At 48.9% G+C, this 14,862-nt stretch overlaps 1 long non-coding RNA gene across 1 annotated transcript in view; it reads right to left on the bottom strand.

Annotated features, from left to right (window-relative positions):
- Window positions 1-1,505: 1,505 nt before the first annotated feature.
- The window catches only part of LOC134483921 (uncharacterized), a 17,944-nt gene continuing 4,587 nt past the window's right edge, over window positions 1,506-14,862 (bottom strand). The window contains exon 2 of the long non-coding RNA XR_010061123.1: window positions 1,506-1,665. This is a non-coding gene — a long non-coding RNA (uncharacterized LOC134483921). The remainder of the gene's footprint in view (window positions 1,666-14,862) is intronic.

Below are 14,862 nucleotides of genomic sequence, written 5' to 3'. Positions count from 1 at the left end.
TGCAGGGGATCCAACAACCTCATCTGACCTCCTCAGGCACCAGGTAGACGCATAGCACACAGGCATACATACAGGCAAAATGTTCATGTATGTGAAATAAAACGAATATGGCAAAAACAATTTAAAAACATCTAAAACATGTCTTGCCCGTCAGCACAGTGGCAAGCTGTGACTGGCGTTCTGTGGTCATTGGTCAGCCATGGCTCCCGGCCAGCAGAGCCTTGCAGCCCTCGGAGGCTCCTTGTGTGTCCTTTGTGAGCCCTCACTTCCTCTTTCTGGAGTATGAGGTTGTGAGAGAGGGCAGGGAGATCAGTGCAAGAACCCGCTAGTCACGTGTTTGCAGCAGGCTGCAAAGTTCCTCAGATCACCAGTCAGGGGATGGAATGATGCATCTCTGGCTGCCGAGGGGGGTCCTACCCCAGAGAACATGGGGACTTTAGTTTCCCAGTGTTGCTCAGGCAAGGTACCACTCTCTGGACAGTTCACCACTGCGGGAAGTTATTCTCTCCTCATGACGGAGGCCAGAGGTCCAAAATCAAGGTGACAGCCGTGCTGTGTGCCTGTGCTCCAGGGGCTTAAGGAACCCCTCAGACTTTGTAGCCACGGCCCTGACGTTCTTTGTTTATCTCAAATCCCCTTCCTCTGTACAAATTTCTTACAGCGAGCAGTCAACGCATTAGGGCCACCGTGGTCCAGTACCACTTCATCTTACCTTGACTACGTCATGTAAAACTTCCAAATAAGGTTCCATTTTGGTGTCCCACTAGCCATGTCTTTGGGAAGCATGCCACCCCGCTTTGGTACAGTTAATGAGTATTTTTGTGAAGAGCAATCTGGTGCATGCTTGGGTAATTTCCCAGTAGCCTCTAACCTAAAGAAAGGGAGTACGGCGTGCCTGGTGGATGCTGGGAGCTTCTCTAGAAACTAGGCACGCAAACATACGTGACACCGGGGACGTACATGATAGTCTCTGTAGTCTCTGCCTCCCTGGAGCCCACATTCTGGTGACAGAGGCAGACCACTGATAATGTCTACATACACTGGTAGCTGACATGCTAGGCCTTAGGAATCAGGTGCTCTGATAGGACAGGAGGGGCTGGTGGGTGGGCTGGTGGGCTGCTCTGATAGGACAGGAGGGGCTGGTGGGCTGGTGGGCTGCTCTGATAGGACAGGAGGGGCTGGTGGGATGGTGGGCTGCTCTGATAGGATGGGTTGGTGGGCTGCGGCTGCTCTGATAGGAAGTGGGAGGGTGGGGGGTGGGACTCTTGAGAGCAGAGGTACAAGAGGGGCAGTACCCGGGGTAAGTATCTGAGGGTAGAGATCCAAGTCAGAGGTGTATGCAAGATGGCTCAATAGGCAAAGACATTGCTGTCAATTCTGACAACCTGAGCCTATATGGAAGATGGAGAGACCCACTTCTAAACTACTCGTCTGAGTTAAACACACACACACACACACACACACACACACACACACACACAAATAAATAATCAGACATAATCAAATTAAGTCATTGCAAGGACCTGCTGTAGGTCACATGTTGGCCGCAGGCTGTCCTGCAAGTTCCCCAAGAGTAGGACATCCTGAGGAATGGACAGCCAGCGGATGGAGTTTTGCATCTCTGGCTGCCGAGGAGATTCCAGGGGACATCAGGGCGTTGGTTTCCTGGACAGAAATGAGAGAAAGTAAAATGTCCCCAAGGCAGGAATGTTTGAAGAGCTTATAAAACACCCATTCCATAAGACACCTTTCCATCAATGGGACAGAGGTAGGCAGGAGGAGGGAGAGACCCAGGCCGGGAGCTGGGCATCCAGCCGGCTCCATAGCCAGTGTTGCTGGGCTCCGATGGGTATGGTGGTGAAGGATCGGCTTCCAAGCTTCTGAAAGTGGTTGAAATGTCCTTCACTTCCTCCAGCCCCTCTTCCCTCAGTGTTTGGGGGGTGGGGGCAGGGGTATCCGCGGCCCACGACCAGCATCGGACCAGTCTTACACCACTGTCCTCGTCTCCCTTAGACAGTAAGAACAGAAGTGGGGTTCTCTGCTACTACCTTTTCCCTATTTCTTCTTGATTCTCCCCAGTAGCAAGCAGTGTCAGGGCTCCTGCCCCACAATGACAGGACAATTCTTTATGGGCCTCGTTCCCTGGTTTCCTTCAAGTACTTCCTATCCCACAATGATGAGCCCCCTTCCCTATTCGTCTAGGAAGCAAGCACTCCATTGTGCCCTTACTGTGTCCACATTACACACTATATAGCCTGTGTTCTGGTTTGTTGAGACAGGGCCTCACGTGGCTGGCCTCAAACTTGAACTTGCTATGTGGTTAAGGATGACCTTGAACTCCTGATCCTCCTGCTTCCACCACCCAAGGGCCAGGGCTTCACAGAGAAACCCTGTCTTGAAAAAAGACCTAGTACTTGACGGTAATTAACATATTTGTTGCAGCTTTAGACTGTGTGTGTGTGAGTGTGTGTTTGTATGTGTGTGTGAGTGAGTGCCCTGAGAGTGTGAGTGTGTGTGTATGTATGAGTGTGCTTATGGGTGTGTGTGTGTGTGTGTGTGAGTATATAGGGGGTATGTATGAGTGTGTGAGTGGGTGTATTTGAGTGCGTGTTGTGAGTGTGTGGTAGTTGTGTGTGTGTGTCTGTGAGAGTCCTGTATGTGTGTGTGGCTATGTGTTGAGTGTGTGAGTGTGTATGGAGAGAATTGTGTGTGTATGTAACTGTGTGTTTTAGAGTGTGGGTGTGATGTGGATGTGTGTTGAATGTGTGTGGGTGTATATGTATGTGTGAGTGTGTATATGAGAGAATGTGTGAGTGTGGGTTTGAGGGTGTACATATGTGAGTGTATGAATGTGTGTGTGTGTGTGTGTGTGTGTGTGTGGTGCGTGTGGGTGCTGGGGATTGGACCTGGAGTCTCACAAGCATTCTACCACAGCTAGAGTGACAAAGGAATCTGTGAACTGATGGGAAGAAATCCTAGCTTACCTCTCACCAGCCTCCTCCCGAGAGGAGCCCTTCCTTCTGTGGATGCAGAGTAGCAACCAGGCCTATGGCTTCCTTACCCATGGAGATCACCCCACAGATAGCACGGGCGTTCTGTAGCGTTCTACGGTATCACTCAAGTTCATCCGTACTGTACTTCAAAAATAAGGTAGGTGGGTTTGGTGGTATTGGAGGCCCATAATTCTACATGTAATGCTATGTGGAGAGAGAGAGAGAGAGAGAGAGAGAGAGAGAAAGAGATAGAGAGAGAGAACTAGTTCTAGGTAGCCTGTACTTAGCATACACAAGGTCCTGAGCTCAACCTTTGATGCTTAGTGCTAATGCTCAACTTGACCAGCTACAACAATGGTTCTCAACCTGTGGGTCGCGACCCCCTTGGCAACCCTTGATCTCCAAAAATACTTAACGGCTCATAACAATAGCAAAATTACAGTTATGAAGTAGCAACAAAACTAATACTATGGTTGGGAGTGGGACAACATGAGGAAGTCATTAACGATGCAGCGACTTCAAGCTCTTGCCACCATGACATCCCTGCCTTGATAGACTGGCCCTGTCATGGTTCCTATGAGCTTAAATAAACCCATTTTCTCCTAACTTAATCTTGGCAGAAGTCCTTTATCTCAGCAACACGGAAAGAAATGAAGACAAATATTCGCATTACTACAATTTTTTTTAAAATTTAAACCCCAGAACAAAATTAAGGTAATTTCCAGATTTATCTGCCTCAGGATTGCATTATTTAGTACACTAATAAAAATTACAGACACATTACTATACTAGCATTTTTCTTTCTTTTTTCTTTTCTTTTTTTTCTGTAGCCCTGGCTGTCCTGGAACTCACTCTGTAGGCCAGGCTGGCCTCGAACTCACAGAGCTCTGCCTGTCTCTACCTCCTAAGTGCTAGGATTAAAGGCATGTATCACTGGTGTCTGGGTATAGTATCATTCTTAAAATGATTTGTCTGTATGTATGTGTATGGGTGTTTTGTCTGCACATACGTCTGTGCACCATGTGCATGTCTGGTACCTCTGGAGGCCAGAGGGAAAGAGCAGATCTCCTGGAACTAGAGGCCAGGATGATTTTCAGTGGCCGTGTGGATGCTGAGAACTGACCTGAGTCCACTCAAGAGCAGCGAAGTCCCCTTAACTGCTGAGCCACCTCTCCAGCCCCCTACACTACCACCTTTTTTTAAAATTAAGATTAATAGTGTTCAATGTGATTGGTTCAATTGAAATACTATGGGTTTGTTGTTTTATTTGTTTGCTTTTCTGAGACGGAGGCTCCTGGATGTGTTAGGTAGTTGAAGCTGGTGTGCTGGCTGGTTCTGCATCAGTTTGATGCAAACTACAGACATCTGAGGGGAGAAAATCCCAGCTAAGAAAATACCTCCGTAAGATTGAGTTCTAGGCAAGTCCATAAGACATTTTCTTAGTGATCGATGGGGAGGGCCCTGCCCATTGTGGGTGGTGCCAACCCTGAGCTGGTGGTCCTGGGTTCTATAAGAAACCAGGCTGAGCAAGCCATGGGGAGCAAACCAGTGAGGAGCATCCCTCCATGGCCTCTGCATCAGCTCCTGCCTCCAGGTTCCTGCCCTGTTTTGAGTTCCTGTCCTGACTTCCCTTTGGGACAAACTGTTACCAGGAAGTGTAAGCCGAAATTAACCCCTTCCTGCCACTTGCTTTGGTCATGGTGTCTCATCACAGCAATAATAGCCCTAGGTAGGACAGCTGGCCTTGAACTCCCAATTCTCCAGCCTCCGACTTCCAGGCGCTAACACTGTAAAGGGACAGTCTGGGCTGAAGGTGTGATGTCAGTTTGTAGAGTGCTTGCCCAGCATACGCAGAACCCAAGGTTCCATCTAATGAAGAATGTAGGCGGCGCACGCCTGTGATCTCAGCACACCTGAGGTAGAGGCAGGAGGATTGGAGAACTTCAAGGCCATCCTCCATTACACATATCAAGTTTGAAGCCAGATCGGGCTACTCTACAGAAGACCCTGTCTCAAAAACAAGTAGCCAAGTGCGGTGGCTTTAGTCCCAGCACACAAGAGACAAAGGCAGGCGGCTCTCTGTGAGTTCGAGGCCAGCCCAGGCTACAGAGGGAGCTCTAAGGCAGCCAGGGCTACACAAAGAAAGCCTATCTAGAAAAACAAACAAAATAAAATGTAAAAACAAAACAAAACAGCTTAAAAAAAAAAAACAACTAGAGTCTGGCACTATGTCACGGGCTGGTCCTGAGACACTGGTTCAAGCTATCCCCCTGCTTCAGCCTCCCAAGTGCTACACTAGTTGCATACACTGCCTGCCTTTGAATCTCACATAAAACATTGTCAAACACCGTCTTGGGGTAAAGAATTACTCTGGTGGTTGGATCTAAATTCAACCGTGGCATCTCCTTTTGAGAAAGAATGTGCTGAGGAGGGAACGGCCAAGAGACCCCTGACTAAAGTCAAGTTGTTCAGGAAGGAAGGAACCTTTAAGAGAGGCCCCTTGCTGTCCCTAAGTGACCGGCAGGACAAGGCCACTTCAGGCTTGGTTATGGCTTGGTCTTGCCCTGGTGTGGAGTGCTCTTTATCCTTTCATTTCTTGGAAGAAGCACCCCCTCGGCTGGTCCTAGAGGAACCCAGCTGGCCTTTGTGCCAAATTAACCCTGGGCGGGACCCTCCACCCCCAAGGCAGGTGATAAGGCCGTTTCCATTGCTCTTTCTAGGTTTTATTTTATTGTATGTGTATGGGTGGATGGATCCCCTGGAACTGGAGTTTTAGGTGATCGTGAGCTGCTCTGTGGGTGCTGGGAACAGAACCAGGGTCCTCTGTGAGAACAAGTGCTCTTAAACACAAAGTCGGCTGCCATCCCTGAGCCTCCGCTATGCGCTGACCAATGGCTGGCTCCCAGCTGTCTCTCACCAATAGGACATGGGCAGCGGAAGGAAGTGGAGGTCCAGGGTTCCCTCTGGGGCTCCCTTAAAGCCCTTTGTCAGCTCATCCCATGCCTGCTCACTGCCTTCTGCTCTGGGCAGACCTATGTTCACCTGGAGACAGTGCCCTGGGGGGCTTTGAGGGAATCCGGCTGAGGGTTGAGAGTGGAGACACACAACCTGGGGGGGCGGGGCCTGGGGCGGGGCTTGGGCTGAGACCAGAGTTGGAGTTGGGAGGGGTGGGGGCCTGGGGCCTAGAAGTCTAAGAGTGTCCCAGTGATGCTGAGACTAGAGAGCCCTGGGGTCAGCAGTCTGTCAAGGACTACTTGGCTTCTGCCATGAAGACACCACTTCCAGGCAGTCTGGAGCTATGGTGTCTGACTCACTTTCCTTCCAGTTCTAGAGAAACTGGATGGACACACACACACACGTCACTGCGGTTTGGTTTAAAACCCTGAGTAAGGACTCCAGGTCTTAGGGACCAGGCTAACACCAGTCCATTGAATCCATGTTTCCCAGCACCCACCAATCCACACTAGTGACCAGCCGATGAGAAGAGAGGTCATCAGCACAGCAGCATGTCCTCTTAGCCTGGAAACTTCTATATAGTGTTTAAATTTTTTATTATGTTTTATTTATCTTATTAGGAGGCACACACCTTTAATCTCAGCACTCAAGAGACAGAGGCAGATGGATCTGAGTTCAAGGCCAGCCTGGCCTACAGAGTGAGTTGCAGGACAGCCAAGGATATACAGAAAAATCATGTCTCAAATATAATAATAATAATAATAATAATAATTATTATTATTATTATTTATTACAATATAACAATTATATAATTATGATATATTTATTATGTGATAAACTAATTGTTATTATTATTGTTGTTGTTGTTATAAATGTATTTGAAACCAGTGTCCCCAAGTGAAGAATAGCCTGTCATGCCACAGAATGTATGTACAGATCAGAGAGCAACTTTCGTGGGACTTGATTCTTTCCTTCTACCAAGTAGGTTCTGGGGATTGAACTCGGGTCATCAAGCTTAGCGGCAAGTCCCTATACCTGCTGAGCCCTTTCACAGGCCCAGGGCTTTAAGTTGTAAAAAAGATAGTCATGGGTCATAGGAGTCGAAGGAAACGTTTGTGCTTCAAGCCTGAGGTAACAGCTTACATAAAACTCTGTCAAGCGTCAGATCCAGGAAGCGGGTGCACCAGAGAACAAGGCTCCCAGATAAAAGCTTTACATTTCTTGGGGACCAAAGGTCCCTTTCGGCCCCTGAAGCAAGCTCAGGTGTCACTGGAATTCTATACCCTGGTGCAGACACTGTTACCAAGCCTGTAAAGCCCTGTGTAAGTAGGAAAATGGCACTGCTGGAGAAGTGGAACGAAGGCCCAGGACCTACTGGCTGGTGGCACAGCTAGGACCTCAGGAGCCCGGTGGCTCATCCGCTGCTGTCTCCCTCATAAAGGAGGAAATGGGATAGCGGTAGTGGCGGCACACACTTCCAGTTCCATGACATACTGGAGAGATTAATTGTTAGTAATAAACACAGGACACCAGGAGACAAAAGATGACAGAGGCCTCCGGACCCTCCCCAACCTTTTGATTCCGTGCCAGACCACCGGGCTTTCCTGTATTTAAGCTTTCTCCTCCTGCAGGGGAAAGTTCAGAATTTCGTTTTGCTTGAGATCAAACACAAGGAGGCTGGGGACGTAGTTCTGTGGGTGGAGTGCTGTGGTGGCACACACAAAGCCCTGAGTTCGTTCCCCAGCACTGCATAAACACTTTGTGGTACAGATCAGACATCCCAGCACTACGGAACTGGAGGCAAGAGGTCAGGAGTTCAAGGTCGTCCTTTGAACATAGGGAGTCAGAGGAGAGCCCAGGCTGGATCAGACCCTAAAGCAAGGGATCAGACCCAGGGCTTCGTGTGTAGAAGGCAAACATTCCATCGTTTGAGCTATGTCCTGAGACCCAGACTTGGGATTCCAACTTTTATTTCACTTATGTACTTGCTTTATGCAAATGTGTGCGTTCCTGTGGTAGCACACGTGTGCCGTGGCATGCACGTAGAAGTTAGAGGGCGGTTTGCAGGAGCTGGTCTGTCTTTCTACCACATGAATTAAACTCAGGTCACCAGACTTTACCCACTGTCTCAGTCAGGGTTTCTATCGCTGCCACAAAACACCACGACCAAGAAGCGAGTTGGGGAGGAAAGGGTTTATTCAGCTTATATTCATTTCCACGTTGCTGTTCATCACCAAAGGAAGTCTGCACAGGAACTCACACAGGGCAGGAACCTGGAGGCAGAAGCTGATGCAGAGGCCATGGAGGGGTGCTGTTTACTGGATTGGTACCATAGCTTGGTTAGAACCATCAGCCCCACAATAGGCTGAGCCCTCTCCCATCAATGACTAATTAAGAAAATGCCCTGCAGGGTTGGGGATTTAGCTCAGTGGTAGAGCGCTTGCCTAGCAAGCGCAAGGCCCTGGGTTCGGTCCCCAGCTCCGAAAAAAAAGAAAAGAAAAAGAGAAAAAAAAATGCCATGCAGGCTTGCCTATAGTCAGATCTAATGGAGGCCTTTTCTCAGCTGAGTCTCCTTCCTCTCTGTTGTCTGGTTTGTGTCAAGTTGGCAAAAAACCTCCCAGTGTACCATCTCAGCAGCTCATTTGTAGGGTTTTAACTAGAACCAAACCACAGTAACCTCAGACTATCCAGCTTTGCAAATCTGCATAGATAGTGGCTGGCACCAGGAAGTGGTGTCCCTTCAGGACAGACACCTCCCAGGATTCCTGTTGGCCTTCCTGCATGGGCTGTTGGGAACATAAGGAACCTTAAATATAAGGGAAGATGTTTCACATGCTCCCAACTGCCTCTACCTACAAACAAATGGGGAACTCTTGTTGCTCCTCAGAGGTGGGCTGACCCACATCCCGGAAGGTTCCGTTATGATCAGAGATGCACAGGTTCCGGGCTGTACCTCCAGGGATCTGTGTCTAGAGGCTCGGGGTAGCCTCCATGTTCATCTCATCTAAGCTATCACCTCGCAGAAAGGGAGGCAGAACTTTACGGTCGAGATCTGGGCGGGGCCTAGGGTACCTAATATGGGCAGGTCCTGTGGGAGGGGCTTGGGAGTGTAGCCTGGAGTTCTGTCCCTGGCCTGGCCTCTCTGGAGCCTCGGTGTTTTCCCGCTGTCTGCTCAGTCCCGCATCTGTTTTCTGTATTGCTCCTCTGCCTTTTCTTTTTATTATTCAATTTTATTTGCATTTCGCCATCAAAAGGAAGCCAACTCTCCCTTCCTGCCTGACCCACTCTTGTTTTGGATTTTGTTTTTATGTTGTTCTGCAGTGCTGGGGTAGAACCTAGAGGCTGATTTATGCTGGGCAGCGGCCGCCGACCCATATTCCCAGCCTCTGTCTGGGTTTTATTTTGATGATTTACCAGTTTAGGGCAACAGACCAATTGGTAAGGAGTTTGTTTTCTTAAGTTTCCCTAAGTTCTTAGGAAAATTTCCCTTGATCTTTGTATAATCCATTCCCCTGTCTCAGAGGTTTTCTAATCAGACGTTTGTTCCCACCCCATCCTTAGCATAAATGTGTTGGGGGATGACTTGTGTTCAGGGGGTCTTTTTCTATAAGATTCTCCTGGCTAACAATGACTTCAAGATATAAGCCAGAGATGAATTAGGCACCGATTTTTCTCCCCTCCCCCGCAAGACAGGGTTTCTCTCTGTAGCCCTGGCCGTCCTGAAACTCTGTACACCGGGCTAGCCTTGAACTCAACACATCTTCCTGCCTCTGCCTCCCAAGTGTGGTGATTAGAGGTGTGCACCACTACCGCCTGACTAAAATGTATATTGTAAGGCAACAAAATTCTCAGATACTACAGGCAGTAACGCACACTCATACATTCACACACATACACACACACAAATACACTGACACATATTCACACACACACACACACTCAGATGGACAAAATGTCACAAAGACTCCTTGCAGAGCAGAGAGAGCCTGAAATACGCCCCTTCCCAAGAGCCAGGGGTCTTAAGTGTTCTCGGTGGCCTGGGACGGGTCCCCGTCCCCTAATTTGGGGTTGGTCCACTGAGACTAAGAAAGGGGAGCTGGTGGACTCCCAGCTTCAGGTGGGCATGCTTAGAACTGGCCTTCCTCATGTCCAGCCAGCCCAGACTGGTCAGCTGCAATGGGCCTGCTGGTGGAAGAACAAGCTCCCTAAGCTTTGTCTCAGGTTAGAGGGTGAGGAGAACCCAGAGTTCACTACCTTTATATCTATGTGTCCCCTGCCCACATCTGTCATCCTGTTAGGATCAAGCTCCCAGTTCCTCACAATGACCATGAACCTCTACCCATTTTCTTTTTATTTCTAGGATCACAGACCCATACCACCAAATCAGACTTTTAACTTAATCTTTCCGATTTGAAACAGTCTCCTGTAGCCCAGGGTAGCCCAACCTAGAACTTATCACGTAGCTGAGGCTATCTTTGAAATTCTAATTTGCTCAGAAAACAATTAGGTTAGGTTAGGTTAGGTTAGTTTCTATACGTGGATGTTCTTCCTGAATGTCTTGTATGTATGCCACCACGTGTGTGTCTGGAGCCCGGGGAAACCAGAAAAGGGCATCAGGTCTCACTGGAACCAGAGTTACAAATGGTCATGAGCTACCTACTGTGTGGATGTTAGGAGCTGCACCCTGGTCCTCTGCCAGAGCAAACTCTAAACGGCTGGGCCATCTCTCCGGCACTGCTTTTTGGTTCAGAAATTCTTATTTATTTTAGTAGAAAAGAAGCCGTGATCCCCTTTTAACACGGATAGCAACTCATCCTTAGTGAAGTTCACGAGAAGAGACGCTTCCAAAGAAACAAGCATCACTTCTGACCCACTAGAGAAGAGACTGCACGTGATCCTCACTTCAGACACGTCAGGGCTCTTGCAATGGCAAGGATTACCATACACAAATCCATCATAGCTCTCAAATGATGCCGTGCAGTCAACTCTGAAAACTCCCCAGGAACCAAGAACAGCCTCAGACAGACTCTCGGACAGACTCTCGGATGAGTGGGTTGTTGATGAGACACAGCAGCCCAGGAGTTACGGTCTTAGATCGTACCCAGGCCAGATTAATCAATCACCGTACAGTTCAACAAAAACTTTCTGTTCCTGTTCTTACTTAATAAAAATAGCAAGAGAAGTGTACACGAGAATAGGAGAGGGAACTGCAAATTCCATTCCATTCAACACAACTTACGTGATAGCAATCAGGGGACCGCAACTCCCAAGAACCTTTTCCTTTTGACCCTGTGTCCTTCCTTCCACAGCCCTGATGGGTGTGGTCTAGACAGGACACTGTCTCCGGGCACACTGCCCACCAAGTGCCAGCACTCTGTACAGGTCACTGAGGACATGATGAAGGGGACTTGGACAGTCTTTGGAACATGTGTGGGTCAGGTCAGGCAGCCACTGGAAGCAGACTGGGATTTGTAGCCCCAGGTCTCTCCTTCTCCAGACCCTAAGCACCTTCCGCCTCCTGACCCACTCTCTGCCTCCAAAGGACTTGGCTTCCAAGGGCTCACAATCTGGTTAAGGAGAAAAGATGAACTCTAGAGTTCATGTCCTTCTCTATGCATTAGGGAGCATCCCACCAGATGCCTGGAACTGCATAGACTTTGAAACCAGAGTGCCCTGGTTAATGTCAGAGCTCTTTGTGCAGGGTCGTGTGCTGGCGAGAAGCTGGACCATCCAGCACCCATCCCCTTGAACATCAGCAGAGAACCAGCTTCAACTGCTGGTATCATTTGGTGTTTACTGGTGCCTGGGTTTACGTATTTCACAGGGCTTGATGCTGTCAATCTACTCTATTACACTCAGTAGATATTGGTTTGTTTACTGAGACAAGGTCTCGCTCTGTAGCCCTGTCTGTCCTTGAACTCACTCTGTAGAACAGGCTGGCCTCGAACTCACAGAGACCTGCCTGTCTCTGCTTCCTGGGAATAAAGGTGTGAGCCATTGTATCCAGCGTGTTTGTTTGTTTGTTGTTTGTTTATTTATGTGTGTTGCTGGAGTTTCCAACCCCAATAAGCTCGTATAAAAAACCCCACACAATCCAGTTATTATAACACTATACCAAGTTATTCCCCTGCTATAAGACCCCTTGCAACTTGCGGTTTCTCCTGGCCATGTGGTTCTGGTCCATCGCACTTCCTCCTCATCTTTCATCCTCTCTCTTTCCCTCGTCGTCTTCTGTCTCTCTACCCCACTCTTGAACCTCCAGTCCCACCTTTCCCTTCCACTGCCCAATCACAGGCTCTGGCCTTTATTGACCAGAACCTGTTAAAATGGGGAGAAGGTTCACATAAGATCACCTGAGTATGTGGTGGACTGCTTGGGGGGGGGCAACCCCCCTTGAGGAAGCAGAATGAACATCAGAACTCAAAGGGCATCGGGACAGCCCCCAGCATACATGCTTGTGTTCGAATGTCTGTGTGCACAGATGCACGACAATTCCAAAGAGTGGGAGCTACAGGCTACTCTGAACTGCCCCGCGGATGCTGGGAATTGAACCAGGGCCCTCGGGAGGAACAGCCAGAGCTCTTAACCACTGAGCCATCTCTCTAGCCCTGATATTATTTAGTACTCTGTCCACTTTCCATATTAGAAACGGAGCTGTAGGGAGGTCAGGAAAATTGGGTTCTCTGAGGGTTTAAAGCAAGGCGGGGACCAGTGAGGTTGCTCAGCAAGGAAAGTTACTTGCAGCTGATGATATGAGTCTGAGTCTTGGGACCCATGCGGTAGAAGGAAAGAATCAACTCCCAAAGTTGTCCTTTAACTCCACACATGTGGCTCTCTCTCTCTCTCTCTCTCTCTCTCTCTCTCTCTCTCTCTCTCTTTCTCCCCCCCCCCGTGTGTGTGTGTGTGTGTGTGTGTGTGTGTGTGTGTGTGTGTGTTTGTGTAAAACAGGAAAGAGATATTGGGGAGGTGGTGTTCGCTCACCTTGAGTCCCAGAACTTGGGAGGCAGAGGCAGGTGCATCTCTGAGTTTGGGGCCAGCCTGGTCTACAGAGTGAGTTTCAGGACAGCCAGGGCTCTTCAGAAAAGCCCTGTCTAGAAAAAGAAAACCAAACAAACCTGAAAAGAAAAAGGAAAAGAAAAATGCATAGAGACATTCAATGGCCCGAAAGCTCCAGTCTTGGGTATATGCTGCAGAGAGAGAGAGAAATGTAGTATATGTCTATATAAAACCACGCGTGACAATTTCTAGCACAGTTACCTGCAGGTAATGTCCACCAGCACATGAGTAGATGGAGCCATGTGTTTTGTGATGCCCCATCCCCCCATAAAAAGGAATAAGGGGCTGACACAAGCTACTCACAGAAAACCCCAAATATAGTGAGCGGAGGCTGGCGAGATGTCTCAGTTCTGGTAAAAGGCAGTTAGTTCCTGTGCAGACCTGCAACAGATCCCTGGGCCACATGACAGAGGGGAGAACCAGCCCCACACGGTTATCCTCTGGTATCCATCTAGTATTCGTGACCCCACAGGTTAAAGGGAAAGTTAAGTGAGCTGCGGCTGGAGACTTGTTCAGCCCAACACTTCAGGGTTTAGTGCCCGGGTCTCCTCTGCCACTCTTCTCCCCAACCCCCACCCTGGAACTTGCCGTATAGATCAGGCTAGCCTTAAACTCACAGCAATCCACCTGCCTCTATGTGCTAAGCGAGTGTTGGGCTTAAAGGCGTCCCTATTTTATCCAGCTTCCTTTTAACTTTTTTGAGGTATGATCTCAGGTAGCCCAGGATGACCTCGAACTCATATGTGCAGGATGACTTTGAACTCCTGACCCTCTTGTTTTCACCTGGAAGATGTTGAAACTTCAGGCATAGGCCCCAAGACCTGGCCTTCCTTGGCACATCACATCTGTGTGACGCTATGCTACCAGGAGCTGTTCATTCCAGAAGTATTTGGTGACTCCCCAACAAACACCAAGACGCAGCAGTAAGTAACCCACCCCTGCTTTTGTCCTCTTAATCTGCGACTGCCTCCCCAGGAGTGGTCCAGCTGGCCCTCTATGAGGTCAGCAGCCTCCAAGTCTTGCCCACCCCCAGAGTTTGCCTCAATCCTTATTTTCTGGTCGGACTTTATCCCCTTGGCCATTGTCTGATAGAAAGGTGTGCCTTCTGTCTATCAGCCACAGCCCCAAGCCTGACAATGAGACGTACTCCCCATGACCCAGTCAAACGTCGATCTTGGGAGGGCTGACGGTATCTCGGGCTGGGACAAGCATTCTTCTCTCTATCTCTGTACCCATCAGGACATCCAAGGCCTCCTGACTCCATACATGACTCCTGAGAACTGGGACACGCAGAATGGTGGCAATGCCATCTTAAGGACTGCTAGTCAAATAAATCTAGAGACTTCCTGTGACAGTTGGGGAAACTGAGGCCTAGATTGGGATAAGGCTACATCCATGAAAATTAACAGACTCCAGGTGGAATTCCTCAGACTGTGGAAGAAAAGTGCAAATTCAGTCATGCTTTTAAATTATAAATGCTGGTTGTGGTTGGTTTCCGAGTGTGTTTTCTTTCGTTAGAGCTAATCAGCCTGGCACTTGGTAGATAACACTGCAGCTCTGAACTTTCACACGCTAATGTCTTATGGGGGCCTCTGCGAGGTCTGAGGGGAGAGGTTAAGATCAAACTGAGGGGACAAGGACTCCTGTCGTAAGATCATGACTGGGCTCCTCGGAGTGCCACATGCTTAAACCCCGTATGTTGAGTGAGGCCACAGAATGACTGAGAGAATGAGATACACAAAGGGATTAAGAACTAAGTGACATCCTACTTGCGTACAGTACCACAGCATCTGTGTGTTTATTTGTAGTACTGTGGAGCGAACCAAGCTCCTACCTTAGGCAGGCGGGAACACCAAAC

Source organism: Rattus norvegicus, chromosome 20 (genome assembly GCF_036323735.1).
Source record: "Rattus norvegicus strain BN/NHsdMcwi chromosome 20, GRCr8, whole genome shotgun sequence".
Classification (NCBI taxonomy): Eukaryota; Metazoa; Chordata; class Mammalia; order Rodentia; family Muridae; genus Rattus; species Rattus norvegicus.
This window is presented reverse-complemented; position numbering and strand designations above follow the sequence as displayed.